This window comes from Bos taurus, chromosome 15 (genome assembly GCF_002263795.3).
Source record: "Bos taurus isolate L1 Dominette 01449 registration number 42190680 breed Hereford chromosome 15, ARS-UCD2.0, whole genome shotgun sequence".
NCBI lineage: Eukaryota > Metazoa > Chordata > Mammalia > Artiodactyla > Bovidae > Bos > Bos taurus.
Genome location: NC_037342.1, coordinates 338,798 through 360,140, shown reverse-complemented (window position 1 = coordinate 360,140; position 21,343 = coordinate 338,798). Strand labels below are relative to the sequence as shown.

Genomic DNA, 21,343 nt, shown 5'->3' with positions numbered 1-21,343 from the left:
TTGATAACCGTTTTATCTCCTCTGACCACTAAAATTTAAACTTAAAGAAAAGTATCAATGTATTGATTATATAACAATTCATTGATTGTTAACTAACTCTAGTTCCTCCTCTAACACATCAGCTTTCATCTAATGAATATCATGGGGAGATTTTAATTCAATTTCCTAATATGTTTGATCATCAATATCAGTATTATCACAGATTTCATTGAAATAAAATTAATCCTACCAGTTATACCTGTATTAATCCCCCAAAAAGGTACACTATTATTTATTTATTTATTGGCTCCCTTTTTAGCAACAATTATTTCTTTCTATTATTTGAATTAATTTTCACTCAGATTCCCCTATTTGATATAATCCAGGGTTCCCCTTATCTTCCAGTTATCTAAGGCCCATTTTGCAGACTCTATTATGAATCCATTGGATACTTAGTGAGAATCAGTAGTCCATCTGATGCCACTACCATTATAATCCATTTCTCATTCCACAAGGAACGCCGCTCTTCATTCTACTCACTGAATGGATTTACATTTTCCTCTTTAGTGAATTAGTTTCTATGCTGCTACTTACCAGATTGAGAAATAGCTTTTCACTCTTGAGCCACCATTTGTAAATAATACTGATTTTAGGCATCTTCCAATAACTGATCATAGGGAGGGACTCCTTCAGCCATGAGGTTTTGATGGTCTTCAGGAGGATCTAGTATAGGGCTTGAAGGCAAAGCAGCCATTGTTCATACATGCAATGATTACTGTATTCACATATTCTTAAATTTGATTTCCTATTTGATAAAATAACTCTTCTGTTCATTTTCCTACATACTAGAATGATTATCTGACATAATTCAGGGTAGTTTAGATCTCAATAATGTATGTCCTCTAGTAATAAAAAGCAGTTTCAGGTAAAGTTCAATTACAAGCTAGAAAATCATCATTCAGTGTGTTCTCTTTAAGTGTTTCAGGTAAATTCTCAGTCCAAAATCCCACTGATTAACAATAAGTGGCAATTCTGGCATCCCCTTGCAAAAAAGCATTATTCAGAAAAGAAAAAAATTGTTTTATAACTCTTTTTAGGAACAGAGAAGCATCACTCAGAAGTGCACCCACATGTGGAGAAAAGGGAATGCTCCTATGGAAAATAGGATGGAGGTTCCTCAAAACAAAACAAAACAAAACAAAAAAAAAAACCAGAGTTGCCATATGACCCAGCAATTCCACTTCTGAGCATATACTCAGACAAAACTAATTTGAAAAGATACCATTCCTACATTCATAGCAACACTATTTACAATAGCCAATACAAGGAAACAGCCTAAATGTCCATGAACAGAAGAATGGGTAAAGAAAGATGTGGTACATATATACAGTAGAATATTATTCAACCATCAAAAGAATGAATCAATGCATTTGCAGAATATGGATGGACTAGAGATTATAATACTAAGCAAAGTAAGTCAGAAAGAGAAACATAAATACCATATGATATCACTTATATGTGGAATCTAAAATATGACACCAAAAAATGTGTGGGTATATGTATATGTATATGTATATGTATATGTATATGTATATGTATAATTACTTCACTTTGCTATACACCTGAAGCTGACACAACATTGTAAATCAATGATATGCCAATAAAAATTTTAATAAATAAATAAAATATGACACAAATGAACATATCTACAAAACAGAAACAGACTCACAGACATAGAGAACAGAGTTGCAGTTGCTAAGGGGGAGATTGGGTAGGGGAGGGAAGGAATGGAATGGGAGTTTAGGATTAGCAGAGGCGAACTAGTATATACAGGATGGATAAACAAGGTCATATTATTTAGCACCAGGAACTATATTTAATATCTTGTGACAAATCATAATGGGAAATAATATATATTCTAAGTCACTTTGCTGTACAGAAGAAATTAACAGAATATTGTAAATCAACTATATTTCAATCAAATTTTTTTAAAAGTAATACCCAGAGTTTTTTTTTTTTTTTTTCCTTAGCTAGAATTGTGTCACATGCCTATTCCTAAGTTTATCACTAGAAAGGAGAAAAACATAGTCATAGTTACTTAAACTAATTCAAAGTCACACTATGGTCTGGAGATGGACCACAGTTTCCCCTGAACACATGGTCACCTGGCACCAGAACAAATGAAGTTTTGGTTGAAAGAAAGAAGATGAGAAATAGCTACTCTGTGGACAACTGTCTGCCATACCTAATAATCCTCTACTGATTACTCCTTCTCACTCCTGTATCTATAACTTTATTACTCCTTCCCTGCCCCTTCCATTTCCCTTCCCCTCCTCCTTCCTCTGCCTCTTCCTCTTCTTTTCTTCTCTCCCAATTTCTCACCCTCCCTCATCTCCTCTCTTTTTAAGCTCTTCCATTGGTATTTAGACACGACCAACTTTCTCCCGTTTTGAAAAACAACCATCTTCAATCCCATATCCCAAGATAGTACCTAAGTACCTAATTTGATTCTAATCAACCTATGAGATACTGTTATTATCTCTCTTTATAAGATAGAGGAAACTGAGGCACAGAGAAGTTGAATAACTAACCCAAGATTACACAGCTTAGCCAGGATTCAATAAATGATGATCAACAGTATTATAGTTGTGGAGAAATGCAAAATTTTCAGGAAATATTTTTATGCATAAAGCACTAATGGGTAATTGTATATGATATTTTTTGGTGTTCCTCCCAATAACCCCTATTTATTTAAGCTGTATTTAAGCTGTTTAACAGGTTCTGGTAAGTTCGATGACAAGCATAAAATCTACAGTAAATAGAACTGATCATCAATACACAGGTTCATGTCTTTGGTATATTATTTCTCTAGGACTCTACCATGCCCCATTCATATAGAGAATATCCCTGGTCCTAGGTCTGAACATCTGCTTAGTCTTCCATTCTACTCTGAAAACATCAGGAAATTTATAGAATGAAAACTCCCAAGAAAGTGCTTAGGACGATATCCCAGATAGGGGCCAAATGTGGAAAGGGAGATGAGAAATATTCTCTTTTCTCAATGGTCCTTTCTGGTCAGTGCTACACAGGGGGCATGTCTGAGGAATATGTATTCCTTGCCACTGGTGGTAGAAGCAAAGCCTCTAAATAATGTACAGTTGGTCTGAATCAGCACCTTTTCCCTCACCAATACCACTGCAAAAAACACATCACAGAATCAGTGCCTGGTGCCCTATAATAACATAATTGTTAGAGCTCAAGCTTAGAAATTAGACCAGCTTGTATTTCAATCCAAGGTCTACTTATTATTAGCCTTTTGATCTCAAAAGATGCTCACAGTAAACATCAATTTTAATTTACATAAAGTAGGAGTATGTGAGAATTAGATGAAATACCACACTTAGCGGAGTGACGTAAATACAGAGTGCTCATTATCTGTTAGTTCTCATTGCATCCACATTTCCTGTATCTCCTACAACCTTCCTAGGACTCAACTAAACTGTCAGATTTTTTAGTGAGAGAAGGCTGAACATCCATAGATTTCTGGACTATAGTGACTTTTGAATCAGTATTCAATACTTTAAAATTTAACCTTCCTTCTCTCTTAATTTCTGTATTTGTCCAGATTTTACCAGCCATAAGAATAAAGAAGCCATGTATGTGATTTGAGACAATTCTTTCAGAAACTTGAATCAGTCAAGCCATGTGCTCTGGTTTTGTATACAGAAAGTGACGAAAGACAACAGTGAGCTTTTGGTTTATGCCAAGCACTGTTGTAAGCACTTTACATGTGCTCACTCATAGAAACCCCACACTATCCTGTGACAGGTACTCCTATTGCCCTCTTCTTACAAGTATTAGAACTCAGGTATAAAGAAAGAGGCTGAGGAACTTGCCCAAGATCACATAATTAGCAAACAGAAGAGGCAGCAAAACTCTTAACAGTTAATCATGATTCATTATTCTATTACTAAAAGCAGTTTCTCTAGCCTGGCAGTTGCTCAGTCATGTCTGACTCTTTGCAATCCCAAGGACTGTAGCCCCCTAGGCTCCTCTGTCCATGGAATTCTCCAAGAGAGAATACTGGATTGGGTTGCTATTCCCTTCTCCAGGGCACCTTCTCAACCCAAGGACTGAACCCAGATCCCCTGCGTGGCAAGCAAATTCTTTACCTTCTGAGTCACTCTAGCCTACATGCCTTTATCTACTGGGCATTAGCAGTAGAATAGCAGTTCTGCAGGGACTTAGATATTTCCACATGTTCTCTTCCTCAATCCCCCCTACAACTCTGTGTGACAGGTATGAATAAGGCTGTTTTATGAACACTAGGGAGCTCATGCATCCATTATCCCATGACTAGGACCTTCTGTGCCTTGGGTCCCAGAGTCCAAGATAATTTTCTAAACACAGTTATAGACGGGGCGCAAGCCCAGCCCAGATGCCCCTCCCTCGTCTCCTTGATCACAGGCGCCATGGCCACAAGAGAGAATGGATAAACTGGTTTGGCTGCCATCTTGGTTGAAGCTGCTAGTTCTTATCCTCTGGGAGTTGAGAGATCAGAGACTTCCTAACTCCTTGCACTTGAGTAATACGTATTTAAATATTTCCCTGTAACCACACTGGAAAGTGTTGATAAAGATGAACCCCAGAAGACCATATAAGCATAACCATCCCCAGATCACAGAAACTGTGTGGTTTTGAGTCTCCAACACATTTGGATCCAGATTCCCAGGAACCAAAGAAGATCTCTATAGGCTAAGCACAAGTTTAGTAAGAAGAATATTTGAAAGATTTGCCAACCATTTGGCATCACTGACTCGATGGACATGAGTCGCAGTGAACTCCGGGAGTTGGTGATGGATAGGGAGGCCTGGCGTGCTGCGATTCATGGGGTTGTAAAGGGTCGGACATGACTGAGCAACTGAACTGAACTGAACAAATATTTATAACTGTACAGTGGGGTGGTATCATAGCAGAAAAAGAACTAGACCAATGACAGAAACTTAAGTGAGTGTCAAGAGTACAAATTTGTTCATCTCCAAAGACAATTCTGTCCACTTGCAAATACTTCTTCCTGAGTTTTTTTTTTTCCCTATCACATAAGATGCTGTGTTCTATTTTTGTAAAAGAAGGTCATTACCATCAAATACTCAAATGATCTGGAATGCTCATTGCTTGCAATCCCTCATTACCCCATAGTAAAAATAAATGGAAAGACAAAAGGTCCTCTATAAATAAATGAGCTCAGTTCTGAGAGTGCATTTGTAATTACAATTTGTAAGTCCAACTAAGTTAGCCTATGTACCCAATTAACACAGTCGGCAATATACGTTCATAACAGGTACAATAATATGTTTATGGTACAAACAAATAATACACATATAAAGAACAAACACAAAAATAAAGACAACACTTTCAATTTTACAGTACAGTACCTTTAAAAGTTCACTAGTACTCTTGCCTGGAAAATCCCATGGACGGAGGAGTCTGGTAGGCTACAGTCCATGGGGTCGCTAAGAGTTGGACAGGACTGAGCGACTTCCCTTTCACTTTTCACTTTCATGCATTGGAGAAGGAAATGGCAACCCACTCCAGTGTTCTTGCCTGGAGAATCCCAAGGACGGGGGAGCCTGGTGGGCTGCCGTCTATGGGATCGCACAGAGTGGAACACGGCTGAAGTGACTTAGCAGCAACAGCAGCAGTACTGTGAAATGGCTGGCAAACAGGAGCTGACACCTATGTTCGCACTTTGAAAGTTTGCAACTTGAATGTCTGTATGTAGGGGGTTTACTGTATTAGTTATTTTGGCTTTTGATTAATAATTTAATAAATAGGGACACTAAAATACAATCCCAGAACCAAAAATGCTTTATTATGACAAATACAGAATGATTATAATTTCATTGATTTAGGAGACTTATACTTTATTATGCTGGTCAATAAGTCCAAGTTTCTCAGGTGCATAATGAAATAATGCACATGGGTAAGAAAGCAGGAGTGTTTCATTTACAAAGTACATTACAAGGTGACCTCTGTCCATCACTGAAATGGTAGCTATTAATAAGAGTCATTATAACAATGACATACCTTTATGTGCTATGAAAGTAAAGTGTAGATTTTTCCATCATAATCTTCATGGCCACCTTTATCATGCACAAACGTTGGGAGACACACTTTACGATTTCTTATATACTGTCTCAGTTATATGGATCATATGATTATTTTCAGTATGACTTTTTGCATGCTTTAATGAACTTTATATTGAAAATTCCAGTTTTAGAATTTATACTTACTCTTTGCAAGAGTTAAAACGTGGTAAACTTAAAATCATTATGATCCAAGGATATTGCTGACAATCTTTTTTGATTGCTTTTTAAATTTATATTTAATAGGAGGATAAATGTTTTACAAAATTGTGTTGGCTTCTGCCATAGGACAATGCAAATCAGCCTTACATATACATATGCACCCTCCCTCTTGAACCCCGCTCCTACCTTGCACATCATCCCCCTTCTCAGTTGTCCCAGAGCACCAGGTTGAGTTTCCTGTGTTGTACAGCAACTTTCCATTAGCTCTCTGCTTTACATATGGTTATGTATATGTTTCAATGCTGCTCTCTCAATTCATTCCACCATCTCCTTCCTCTGCTGTGTCTGAAGCCAGTTCTCTATGTCTGAATTTCTATTCCTGCCCTGCAAATAGGTTCATCAGTACCACTTATCTAGATTCCACATATTTCACACCAGGGTGATTTTAATACAATATCTCTATACCCCAATCACTCTATACTCGAATATTTAATATCACTGATATATGATACATATATATATATATACCCATCCACCAACACATACACATTATTTATGTATTATATGCTTCTCTATTATCCAAAAATAGGGATTTGATTTTGTATCTCATGCAACAAATTGGCCCCCAATAATTGTCTATAAAATACAAAGCAAAGATATTTTGAGCTATCTTAAAAGTTGAATAATATTTGATTATTTTAGGACCCCCCGAGATAGACAAGAGTGGGGAAAGAGGATATGCATTGCAGAGTGAGGGACCAGTCTGAAAGTGATCTTGAGTTTGAAGGGGCAAGTAGACAGAATCTGGTTCTATAAAGACCCACCAATTCCATGAACTTAAGTCCACTAAGCTGTGAAAACACATGAGTTTTGATGACTGATGCTTTAGATACCACATCATAAGTTATATTGAAAAACAAAGTGTCATAATTTCAATGAAAAGCAATGTTTAAAGAATTATAAGTAATTCTGATCATGAAAACAATTTTCAGAAAACATAAATATTTTTCAACTATGAAAAGACTTGGAGAAAAGCATTTGAATGTATGACTTTATGTAAAGAAGCTCTGTATTAATTTAGATATTCAAAGTATTAATTTCACGCTTACTAGGCTATTTATTTCACATGTATTTACATTATGAGAGGAATGGGCATCAGATGATATGATGTGAGTAATGGAAAAATGACAAACGAGTTTTATTTCATTTACTTTAGAACATGTTGGAAGCTGAGCAAACACAATGTTAAAGGAAAACTACACAGAGGTGACTGAGTTTATCCTCCTGGGACTGACAGATCGAGCTGACTTGTAGCCTGTCCTTTTTGTGGTCTTCCTAGTCATCTACCTGATCACAGTCATTGGTAATGTGGGCATGATTTTGTTAATCAGAACTGACTCAAAGCTTCAGACTACAATGAATTTCTTCCTCAGCCACCTCTCTTTTGTAGATCTGTTATGCCACCAACATCACTCCTGAGACGCTGGTTCATTTCCTATCCAAGAGAAAAATAATTTCCTTCCTTGGCTGCTTTATACAGTTCTACTTTTTCATTGCCTTGGTGATTGAAGATTATTATATGCTCACAGTGATGGCTTACAATAGCTACATGGCCATCTGCAAACCCTTGTTATATGCCAGCAAGATGTCCCGAGGTGTCTGCCTTTCTCTTTTTGCTGTTCCTTATACCAACCTAGATAGCATATTCAAAAGCAGAGACATTACTTTGCCAACAAAGGTTCGTCTAGTCAAGGCTATGGTTTTTCCTGTGGTCATGTATGGATGTGAGAGTTGGACGGTGAAGAAGGCTGAGCGCCGAAGAATCGATGCTTTTGAACTGTGGTGTTGGAGAAGACTCTTGAGAGTCCCTTGGACTGCAAGGAGATCCAATCAGTCCATTCTGAAGGAGATCAGCCCTGGGATTTCTTTGGAAGGAATGATGCTAAAGCTGAAACTCCAGTACCTTGGCCACCTCATGCAAAGAGTTGACTCATTGGAAAAAACTCTGATGCTGGGAGGGATTGGGGGCAGGAGGAGAAGGGGACGACAGAGGATGAGATGGCTGGATGGCATTGCTGACTCGATGGACGTGAGTCTCAGTGAACTCCGGGAGTTGGTGCTGGACAGGGAGGCCTGGCGTGCTGCAATTCATGGGGTCACAAAGAGTCGGACACGACTGAGCGACTGATCTGATCTGATACTTACGGCTTTGCAAATGGTCTTGCGCAGACCATCCTGATGCTCCGTCTCTCCTTCTGTGGACCCAATGAAATCAACCACTTTTACTGTGTGGACCCACCTCTCCTAGTCCTGGCCTGCTCAGATACTTATGTCAAAGAGACTGCCATGTTTGTAGTTGCTGGTTCCAACCTCATGTGTTCTCTCACCATCATCTTCATCTCCTACATTTTCATCTGTAGAGCCATTCTGCATATCTGCTCTGCAGGAGGGAGGCACAAGGCCTTCTCCACCTGTAAGTCTCATGTGACGGCTGTCACTATATTTTATGGGACACTGTTCTGCATGCATCTGAGGCCCTCTTCCAAGACCTCTGTAGAACTAGGCAAAACTGTAGCTGTTTTTTACATTTTCTTGAGTCCTATGCTAAACCCTTTGATCACTGCCTTCAGAACAAAGATGTTAAAAACTCAGTAAGGAGAATGATGCAAAGGAAATTTTTTCCCAAATAGGGTGCACATTTTGATCACAGATATGTAATATATCCATATTGTCTGATCAATTAGTGAGTTATTTAAATTAAAAAATAATTTTGGCTATGAATTATTCTTTTTCTTTTGAAATTCACCTATAAAACTTGGAGGAATGTTAGCCTATTGTTAGTTGTGACTTAGTGTATTAAAAAAATACCACATATAAATTAAAACACAAGACCAAGCAGCATTGTTATTGCTGTATAAAGTTAATAAAGGAAAGTTTATTCTACCCACTTTACTCATAAGTGTACAGAGTTTTAATATACAGACCTAAAGCCTTCCAAACAAAGATGTAAAAAGAGAAATAAGCAAAGTGTTTCAGGAGAAATTGTTGATCAATTCAGATACACATTTCACCAGAGGTATATAATATATTTGTATTCTCTAACTAATCAGAGATAATTTTCAGTACATAAATCACTCTTCCTATTTTTTTTTTTTCTTTTGTAATTCACTTATGAGACTTGGAGGAATGTGTCAGATCATTAGCTTGTGTTATTTTAGTGTATTTAAAATAAATGTCACATAGGAATTTAATGACAAGACCAGACTGCATTGTTATTGTTATGTAAAATTACTAAGGACAGATAATTCTATTCACAGTGCTCATAATAGTCAGTCAGTCAGTTCAGTTCAGTCGCTCAGTTGTGTCCAACTCTTTACAACCCCATGAACCACAGCATGCCAGGCCTCCCTGTCCATCACCAACGCCCGGAGTTCACTTAAACTCATGTCCATCGAGTTGGTGATGCCATCTAGCCATCTCATCCTCTGTCATCCCCTTCTCTTCCTGCCCCCAATCCCTCCCAGCATCAGGGTCTTTTCCAATGAGTCAACTCTTTGCATAGTACAAAGTTATAAAAGACAGATTTACCAAACGGTGCTAAGACAATGAAATTTTTTTGATTTGGAAGGTTTATAGTTTCTGAAATATTTTCAAAAACTTGTCAGCCATATCATGAAGAGAGGTTTTTCTCTTTGTTTGCTTGATTTTTCCTTGGTTCACATTATGTATCAGTGAATATCATTGGGTATCTTAAGTTATTACTCTAAGAAAGTTGTTTAGATGTTAGTACTGGTCCAATGGAATCCTCATTCTTAAATCATTTGGCAGAAATGCCAAATTGCCTTTAGATTTTGAAAAAAAGATTCTTATGATTTGTTTTACCTACAAGTGTCCTTTTAAAATTGATATTTTACTTTCTTTTTTTTTAATTTTATTTTTTTTAATTTTATTTTATTTTTAAACTTTACATAATTGTATTAGTTTTGCTAAATAGAGGGATGGTGTGGGGAGGGAGGAGGGAGGAGGGTTCAGGATGGGGAACACATGTATGCCTGTGGTGGATTCATTTTGATATTTTACTTTCATTAATAATTTTTTATTATGATCTTTTACCAGCTCACAACCATAAACACAAAATAATATAAAGAGCACTTGTCTAAGCATAAGAAATCATTGCTAAGTATTCTCACAATGACACTTTTGTTTAGGATTTTCACATATCTCCATGTCATGGACCCCACTGCTCACCTTTGGCATCTCTTTCTGAGGCATACAAGTGGGGGAATCTTATGGTGCTGGAAAATTCTCAGAAGAGATGGCAGTTGAGCAAAACATGGTTTTATTCTGCCAAGTTAGTTGATTTCTCTGCTTTTGTCAGATCTTCAGTATCCCCACACAAGTTTTATTGTTTCACACATAAGACATGAGAGAGATGTTTGTGGGTTTTTCTCTTTTCTTTTCATAGTTCTCTAAATATGGAGTTTATATTATTAAATTATGTCAAGTAATAAGTTAGTATTATTCCTCATATCATTTATAGTTTCTATCCCATCTCTGATACTTAAAAACTAAAAGTTGTTTCTGATAATCATAGTTCTTTAGCAGTACATTTATTGTTTCCAGTTCAGTCAGTTCAGTTCAGTTCAGTTGGTCAGTTATGTCTGACTCTCTGCAACCCCATGGACTGCAGCATGCCAGGCTTTCCTGTCCATTACCAGCTCTCAGAACTTGCTCAAACTTGTGTCCATCGAATCAGTGATGCCATCCAACCATCTCATCCTCTGTCGTCCCCTTCTCCTCCTGCCTTCAATCTTTCCTAGCATCAGGGTATTTTCCATTCAGTCAGTTCTTCACATCAGGTGGTCAAGGTATTGGAGTTTCAGCTTTAGCATCAGTCCTTCCAGTGAATATTCAGGACTGGTTTCTTCTACGATAGAGTGGTTGGATCTCCTTGCAGTCCAAGGGACTCTTGAGAATCTTCTCCAACACCACAGTTCAAAAGCATCAATTCTTCGGTGCTCAGCTTTCTTTATAGTCCAGCTCTCACATCCATACTACTGGAAGAACAACAGCTTTGATTAGAAGGACCTTTGTTGGCAAAGTAATATCTTTGCTTTTTAATATGCTGTCTAGATTGAGGTTCCCTGGTGGCTTAGAGAGTAAAGCATCCACCTGCAATGCAGGAGACTCTGGTTCAATCCCTGAGTTGGGAAGATCCCCTGGAGAAGGCAGTGGCAACCCACTGTAGTACTCTTGCCTGGAAAATCGCATGGACAGAGGAGCCTGGGAGACTACAGTCCATGGGGTCGCAAAGAGTCGGACATGACTGAGCAACTTTCACTTTCCTAGATTGGTCAAAGCTTTTTTATTTTACCCACTGTGAATTAAATCATATTTTCTAAGCTTCTTTTCTTTTTACTCCTTGTTTGACTATGACACATTCTATCATCTATTTTCAATAAATTGACTTAAAATTTATATTCATACTTGTCTTAGTCATTAATCAGTACATCTACTTTATTATTAAATAATAAAAGGAGCTTAAAATATTTTAATTATGAATTTATCCTGCTTCTAACTAATAAACTTTCATCTGCAGGCACAGAATTCATCACTAATAATAAATTATTTAATAATGAAGTTTACACATTGTCTATGTAGTATATGATTTCAAGTATATTTATATTAAATATTGATTCAATATCCATGTTCCTTTAACTTTAGTGACATTTATCCCTGTTTCTGTAACAATTCTCTTTGCTGCCACTCTTCGTTTATGGTTTAGTTTTCTTCTGAGAGTTATGAACCCTTAATTAGTTCTTTTAGTGAGAGTCCCTTCAATCCACTTATCTAAGAATATCACTTGTCCATTCGGAATGGAGCATTCATTTGGGTATGAATCAGTCCAGTTCAGTTCAGTCGCTCAGTTGTGTCTGACTCTTTGCGACCCCATGAATCACAGCATGCCAGGCCTCCCTGTCTATCAACTCCCGGAGTTCACTCAGACTTATGTCCATCAAGTCAGTGATGCCATCCAGCCATCTCATCCTCTGTCGTCCCCTTCTCCTCCTGCCCCCAATCCCTCCCAGCATCAGTCTTTTCCAATGAGTCAACTCTTCGCATGAGGTGGCCAAAGTACTGGAGTTCAGCTTTAGCATCATTCCTTCCAAAGAAATCCCAGGGCTGATCTCCTTCAGAATGGACTGGTTGGATCTCCTTGCAGTCCAAGGGACTCTCAAGAGTCTTCTCCAACACCACAGTTCAAAAGCATCAATTTCTCAGTGCTCAGCTTTCCTCACAGTCCAACTCTCACATCCATACATGACCACTGGAAAAACCATAGCCTTGACTAGACGAACCTTTGTTGGCAAAGTAATGTCTCTGCACTTGAATATGCTATCTAGGTTGGTCATAACTTTCCTTCCAAGGAGTAAGCGTCTTTTAATTTCATGGCTGCAGTCGCCATCTGCAGTGATTTTGGAGCCCCCCAAAATAAAGTCTGACACTGTTTCCCCATCTATTTCCCATGAAGTGATGGGACCGGATGCCATGATCTTCGTTTTCTGAATGTTGAGCTTTAAGCCAACTTTTTCACTCTCCTCTTTCACTTTCATCAAGAGGCTTTTGAGTTCCTCTTCACTTTCTGCCATAAGGGTGGTGTCATCTGCATATCTGAGGTTATTGATATTTCTCCCAGCAATCTTGATTTCAGCTTGTGCTTCTTCCAGCCCAGCATTTCTCATGATGTACTCTGCATAGAAGTTAAATAAGCAGGGTGAAAATATATAGCCTTGACATACTCCTTTTCCTATTTGGAACCAGTCTGTTGGTATGAATATGCCAAGACAAATACTTGTTTTCAGTATTTAAAATATATTTTATTTTCTGGCTTCTTCTAGTTTAATTATAGAGAGAGATGCACTATCAGATTATCTTTCTCTGTGGGTAAAGTGTTATCGTTATTAGTTTTCTTATTTTCAGTTTCAGTGTTGTGCTAGCTGTGGAAACCTGTCTTCAGGTTGAGGTATGGAAACCACCTATGACTGAAACTGTAGACAGTTTGGTTTCTGAAGGCAGGAACTCAAACACTACCTGAACACAAACTAGCCATGTAGGACAAGGTAAGTTAGTGACACAATTTTCCTTTAAAAGCATCTCTATCTGTTTAGCTGAAACTTCAAGAGTGAGTCACTGTCTCTTTGGGTTGTTTTGAGGAATCAACTTACCTATATAAATGATGTTTGCCAATCACTTTGCCAGTTTCAGACTCCTGTTAAAGCCTGACCTGTTCAAGACATGCACATGCATCATGAAGGATATTGATAAGAGCTCTGAATTTTAGAGAGGAAGTCATTTCATTATAAAAGAAAGGGAAAACATAAAACAAGCAGTCATCAAACTTTCAATTTGATATTTTTTGTGTGCCCACATACAGCTTTTAAGGCAAACAGTGGTTTGAAATTATGGAGAATAAGACTAAGACATGATTTTCTCTCTGGTCCCAGGTGTTACAATGAATCTCGAGAGGGATGATTCCCAATGTCACATTCAGGTCCCTACTTCCCATATCCTGCTAGAAATGTGGTTACATTTCTCAGCTTGCTGCTGCTGCTGCTGCTGCTAAGTCACTTCAGTCGTGTCCGACTCTGTGCGACCCCATAGACGGCAGCCCACCAGGCTCCCCCTTCCCTGGGATTCTCCAGGCAAGAACACTGGAGTGGGTTGCCATTTCCTTCTCCAATGCATGAAAGTGAAAAGTGAAAGTGAAGTCGCTCAGTCATGTCGGACTCTAGCGACCCCATGGACTGCAGCCCACCAGGCTCCTCTGCCCATGGGATTTTCTAGGCAAAAGTACTGGAGTGGGGTGCCATTGCCTTCTCAGCTTAGAGAGGATCAATGAACTATCTTAATCAGAGGTAGAGAAAACAAGTGCACATCCAAACCAGAAGTAAACCTTTGTGTTTCTACTTTCTCTTTTTAGTCAAAAGAAACTTTAGTAAAGTCTCAATCTAATGCCTACAATTTACACTTTGTTTTATCAAGTTATGTGCAGACATTCCTTTCTGTTTTCAGTGTCAGTTTGAAATTCAACTAATTTCCTAGGCAACAAAGTTATTGAAATGTCTATTGATCTTTCTGAGCAATATTTTACAGAGCTGTCAGTGGTGCAGAAGAACCAAGAAAGGCAAACATTCTGCTCCTCACATACTAATATAAGGACATGTCCTCAGGCATATGATGGACCTGATCTAGTACAAGAGATTTTATCATTAGAGGCAGACAACCTAAGAACCACTTGTATATTGATTTTTTGATTTCTTGTTAAGATTGTGTGGGGTTGCCTTATTTTTATTGAGGATCCATGATTTTAATATACTTTTGAAGGTTTTCATGAGATATAAAGCAAAGCAAACAAATAAAACAGAGGATGTGAAAACCATCTTACAGTGAATTCATGCTAAAATTTTACCTTTACTGATTTTTTCTGAAACAAAATATTTTCTCATTGACTTGTAATTAAATATCTTAAAAAATTCATCTGTACAAGTAGGTTGCCCTCTGTCTTACAGGAATGGTATGCTTTGTGTACATACAACTAGTATGTTAACAGTGTTTTGGTCTCAGAAACCCTTATATTAGATGCAATGCTCTCCTCTCATTGTCTTGAAATGCTTGATAGTTTTTGACAAGGATATAGTATATTTGTTATTGTACTGGATCTTATCTATAATGTACAAAGTCCTACTTCCAGGTTTAACAATTTGTAGCTTTCTACCATCCTTGAGCTAATCCTTTGATATATACTTTTTCCAACAGATAGAGGCTCTTCTTGGCTATGAACTAGTAAACCCATAAGTACCTTGTTCAGAAGATACTCATCTTCACTCCAGCCTGACCAGGCAGCCAGGTCAACTGTGATTTTCTTTCTGTGTATCCAAATTCTCTCAACAGGCCTTTTTTTTTTTTTTTTTTTTTGTCTTTCCATTTATCAGTAGCTCTATTCTACTTCAGTTGTTGTATGTCTGGATCTCACATAAGTCATTGAGCTTATGAGTCAAGACTACTTTGAGTTCCACAGGCAAACATCAAGTGATACATAATAAATGAATCCTTCAACTGAACTTCTCTAGTTCAGTTTCCTACACATCTTTATACATTTGAAATTCCCAAGTCTTGATCATTTTCCTTCCATTTTTCTCTGTTCTGGTAATCACCACTTATTCTATCTCTTGAGTTGCTTGTGTGTTAAAGATCATGAAAATTTTCCTAAGCCATCTTGATGCTATCATACAAATGAATATGCTGTTTTCAGAGTGTTTCCTCCTAAACGCTCCTTTAGAGGACCTGTAACTCGGTGCTAACTCTTGTTCTCCAGCAAAAGTTGTTGCATCTTGACTGGAAACTCATAGACAGAAATGAGTCACAGCCTCAATGAAGTAAAACATTTGTGTTTGAGGGAGCAACTCACATATGATTTACTGCAGTGCTCTGTGCTGTGTGCACCCACACATGCCTACAGTTTCCAAAGTAAGATTATACTTTTTTACTAGTGAAAGATTTTTTTAAATTCTACAGTGCTTTAAAATTTTCAAGAGTTTCATACACATAAATATTCTCATAATAACTCGATTTTCCTGTAGCCCTATTCTGCCTTTCCCCATTTCCCTCTCCCCAATGGCAGCCATAGCTTGGCTTCTGTATCTGTGAGTTTGCTTCTTTTTTGTTTAATTCACAAGTTTGTTATATTTTTTATATTACACATGTGTGCGATATCATCCAACATTTGTGTGTTTTCTCTTTATGCATTATTTCGGTAGTTTAATGCCCTCCAATTTAATCCATGTTGTCACAAACAGCATAACTGTATTCATATACAATAAGTCCTTTACATATGAACCTTCAATTTGTGAATTTTCAAAGATGTGAATGTGTTGTTCACATGTCAGATCACATAAGTTAGTTCTTGTGACTGGTGTACATTATGTGTGCGCATCCTCTACAAGTGGTTGTGTTTTTGTGTATTCTACTGTACAGTATCTTTATTTCATCCAGAGGCAAGTGTAAAAGAAGTACTGACTTTGAAGGACATTTCAGATGCTCTCTATAGATTCCCACTTACCTACACTGGTTTGAATTGAAGTCTCTTAGTCATGTCTGACTTTGAGACCCCAAGGACTGTAACTTATCAGACTACTCTGACCATGGGATTTTCCAGGCAAGAAGGCCAGAGTGGGTTGCCATTTCCTTCTTCAGAGGATCTTCCTGACCCAGGGATCAAACCCAGGTCTCCTGCATTGCAGGCAGATGATTTACCATCTGAGCCACCAATGGAAATACATAACATGATGAAAAAGATCACTGCAGGTGCCTCATCATCAATAGAAATGTCCTTTTCTGCTCAGTGTGGTTGATACCCATGTCCATCTCAATCAGACATGCTGCTTGGTCATGTCAAGAAGGAGGAGGGAGTAACAGTCCTCTGACTATTCTGCTGTGCCTGGGTGACTCTAATTCTCAAGAAAGGGGTAGAGAGGCATGTCTAAGCCACATTCTCATATCCAGTTTTATCTGCAAGAATGCTGGTATTTTAGCTGGTGAAGAATCCACTTGCAATGCAGGGGGCCCTGGTTCAATTCCTGGGTCAGGAAGTTCCCCTGCAGAAGGGATAGGCTACCCACTCCAGTGTTTTGGGGCTTCCTGGTGACTCAGAAAATAAAGAATCTGCCTGCAATGCAAAGACCTGGGTACAATCCCTGGATTGGGAAGATCCCCTGGAGGATGCCATGGCAACCCACTCCAGCATTCTTGCCTGGAGAATCCCCATGGACAGAGGTGCCTGGCAGTCTACAGCCCATGATGTCACAAAGAGTCAGATCTGTTGAGTGAATAAGCACAGCACAATGCTTAGCAGACTGAGGCACAAAGAACAGTGGCACTCCTCAGTCAAATTTGTTTCTTTGAAGTGGTTTCAATTTTGGTGAGTCCTTCCAACTCAAAATACTTCCAACAGTATTTAGAAGGCAAAAGCACCTTTTTTGAGAAAAACTTCCCCGTCCAGATCCATGAAACAAAAATAGATTTATGGTGAAAACTGAAAATGAGCACAGAGAAGAATAGCAAAGTCAGTGGTTTGGTCAGATGGGGTTTTTTGTTGTAGTACTTTTTGATTTCTGGTGTGTTTGGTGTTTCATTTCTAATGTGTTTTATAACTACAAAATGGTTATTACATTTTGTAGCAATTTAAAACCAAAGTTGTTAGCATCATTTTACTGTTGTACCAGTTAATATTCAGATTCCTATTAAATGTGCTAAGAATACTAAATGTAGAAGAAACAGTCTGGTAAACAGCATTCCAGTAGGAAAATAATAATACTATCCCACATTGGGGCTTGACCACAGTCCCCCTCGCTGGACATGTGCTGAGCTTCAGACCTTGATTGCTGGACTCCTGTCATTTAATACCTGTTTCTCTTTACAATGGCACCCCACTCCAGCACTCCTGCCTGGAAAACCCCATGGATGGAGGAGCCTGGTAGGCTGCAATCCATGGGGTCGCTAAGAGTCGGACACGACTGAACAACTTCACTTTCATTTTTTCACTTTCATGCATTGGAGAAGGAAATGGCAGCCCAATCCAGTGTTCTTGCCTAGAGAATCCCAGGGGCAGGAGAGCCTGGTGGGCTGCCATCTATGGTGTCACACAGAGCCGGACACAACTGAAGTGACTTACCAGTAGCAGTAGCAGCAATGCTAGTAATTTTAATCTCTGACTCCTGCATGTAGTCGGCAAGTGATCCATGACCCAGAAGGATGGTGATTCAATGGCCCCTTTAGTATCCAGCAATGGTGAAGCCAGAAATATCACTTCAATCACAACATTTATTGAGTAATTATTGTGTAACACTCTGGTCTGACAAAACAAAATCCTACTCACATGTTTTAACTGAAGAGAATTTAATGGAAAGAATTTAATTTAATGAGGAGAATATTGGCAGTGTTAAATAAATCAGTCCAAGAATTTGAAGCACCTGGAGGCTAAGGTCATAAAGCAATTTTCATACAAGTCTGAAGCAGCCAATACAAGGGGCTCTGTCAGCGTTCTAGTGTCACAGGATCCAGGAAGAACTTGCCAGGCCACCTTTTCAACACACACCTCAACAGGAATTTTCCTTGAAAAGATGCAGCCACCTTAACCTTCATTGTGAAACTGGGAGAAAATGAAAATTAAATTTGGATACTTTTCCCTTCTTCTCATCTCTATTATGCTCCTGGTTTCTCTCGGTGGCCTAACTCAGATGGAAACTAGACACTTGAGGAGCTCTATTGATGGAATTTAAAGATTAAGCTCCAGGTAGACCAAAAAAAAAAAAAAGATAAAAAAGACAAACTGTATAGATGGTCTAGACTGACAAACGAAGCATCATCAGCATATTTATATTATCTGTATATCCATGGTATTCCCTTTGCTAGTTATTTATTATTATAGCAATTTAAAATATAAAGAGCAGGGAGGGTATGGGGAGGGAGGAGGGAGGAGGGTTCAGGATGGGGAACACATGTATACCTGTGGTGGATTCATTTTGATATTTGGCAAAACTAATACAATTATGTAAAGTTTAAAAATAAAATAAAATTAATTAAAAAAATAAATAAAATATAAAGAGCAATGTTCAGAATCAGTAAATAATAGTTCAAATGCAGCAAAAGTTATCTGACTGAGGGTTTTCCTATATCATTCAGTCTTCTATCTGCATGGGAACTTAGTAACTTTTCCAAGTCAAGTCTCAAAATATCAAGACATTTAAGCATTAGTTTTTTTAAAAAAATGAGTCCCATTAGTATACCATTTCAGATTTGATTCCCTAAAGATACTGGGGAGAGGCAAGAAACATGTCCTCAATGAGTTTAAGATTTTAAAAAGAATAAATCACTCATGGTGGTTTATAGTCTAGATGATTTTCTGTGAGAAATAATTGAACCCTAGGGTGTTGGCCCCTCTGTGACAATTTTGGTATAAATTCCTCAGCTTCTTCATATCCATTCTGTCACTGGGAAATCATTCTTCTTTCACAGGTAGGACTACGTATTGGACAGTTTGCTGTGCTCTATGCTGAGTCATTCAGTTGTCTTTGACTCTTTGCGACCCCATGGACGGTAGCCCACCAGACTTCTCTGTCCATGGGGATTCTCCAGGCAGGAACACTGGAGTGGGTTGCCATGGCCTCCTCCAGGAGATCTCCCCAATCCAGGGATCAAACCCAGGTCTTCTGCATTGTAAGCGGATTCTTTACTATCTGAGCCACCAGAGAAGCCCAAGAATACTGCAGTGGGTAGCCTATCCCTTTCCCAGGGGATCTTCAGGACCCTGTAATCAGAATGGGGTCTACTGTTTTGCACTAAGTGAAGTTGCTCAGTTGTGTCCAGTTTGCAATCCCATGGACTGTAGTCTACCAGACTTATCTATCCGTGGGATTTTCTAGGCCAGAGTACTGCAGTGGGTTGCCGTTTCCTTCTCCAGGGGATCTTCCTGACCCAGGGATTGAACACAGGTCTCCTGCACTGCAGACAGATGCTTTACCCTCTGAGCCACCAGGGAAGCTCCTTCATTGCATGCATATTCTTTACCAGCTGAGCTAAATTCTATTTTTTTCATATTACAAATATTTATAAATATGCCATGGAGTGGTATCACAATGGAAAAAGAAATAGATCAAAGGCCACAAGACAGAACCTCAGGTTGAGAGTCTTTCAAGAATACCAAGTTTTATAGTGCCCAGAGCCACTTCTGTCCACGTCTCTCTAAGTTTTCCTTGCCAAGTCATCTCTTCCCATCAGGTGGCCAAAGTACTGGAGTTTCAGCTTCAGCATCAGTCCTTCCAATGAATGTTCATGACTGACTTCTTTTAAGATGAACTGGTTGGATCTCCTTGCAGTCCAAGGGACTCTCAAGAGTCTTCTCCAACACCACATTTCAAAAACATCAATTCTTAGGTGCTTAGCTTTCTTTATGGTCCAGTTCTTACATCCATACCTGATTACTGGAAAAACCACAGCTTGGATTAGACAGACATTTGTCAGCAAAGTAATATCTCTGCTTTTTAATATGCTATCTAGGATCGTCATAGATTTTTCTTCCAAGGAGATAGTCTCCTTTATCATGTACTAAAGATGAGAAATGCACTTTATGATTTCTTACATACTGTCTCAGTTTTATAGATAATATGGTTATTATTAACAGTATGACCTCTACAGACTCAAATTGAATCCCTATCATACAGTTTATTTTTATTTTCTGAGAGTTAAAATGAGGTAAAATTACAACAAAATTATTATGGTTTGGGGATGGGTCTGTCAATCACTCTTTAAAAAATTGTCTTCTTCTCAAGAAGAAATTTTTAATATGTTATTTTACCCCAATTATTCCTTCTTTTAATATTTAATACCACTGATAAATGTGGATATATAAAAATAATCATGTATTGTTTATGTACTGTATTTTTACCTGTATTTATACAAAAACACTGATTTAATTTTTTCCCATGAGCCAATTATTGCCCTAAATAATTGGCTGAAATATACAAAGCTAAGGATAGCCTGGGATATCTAACTGAAGTAAGATCTGGTCATGTGAGGGCCACCTGAGGTAGGCAAGGGTGCATAAAATGAACATGCAATGCAGTGTGAGGGACTACCTAGAAAATAACCTTGAGGTTAGAGTGGCAGGTAGACAGACACCGATTTTATAAAGATCTATTTGTTCTATTTCCCTAAATCATTCACCTGTGGGGAAAAAAACAATGAATTTCAATTATTGACACTTTAGACACTACATCAGGATTATTCTGAAAACAAAAAATCATAGTTTTAAAGAATATAAATATAAATCATATATTTAAAGGGATTGTAAGTGACCAATCCATGGTAATGATTTGTAGAAAAGATCTAAGCTTCTCAACTATGAAAAGACTTGCAGAAAAGTATTTGAAACTATGTAAATGTATCCTATATTAAGTTAAATATTGAAGCATCTACTACATTATTTCTGGATATTTAAA

At 38.1% G+C, this 21,343-nt stretch overlaps 1 long non-coding RNA gene and 1 pseudogene across 1 annotated transcript in view; both read left to right on the top strand.

Annotated features, from left to right (window-relative positions):
• OR5M13KP (olfactory receptor family 5 subfamily M member 13K, pseudogene) lies at positions 8,490-8,977 on the top strand (annotated as a pseudogene).
• The window catches only part of LOC132342277 (uncharacterized), a 36,437-nt gene continuing 32,212 nt past the window's right edge, over positions 17,119-21,343 (top strand). Inside the window, exon 1 of the long non-coding RNA XR_009490592.1 lies at positions 17,119-17,265. This is a non-coding gene — a long non-coding RNA (uncharacterized lncRNA). The remainder of the gene's footprint in view (positions 17,266-21,343) is intronic.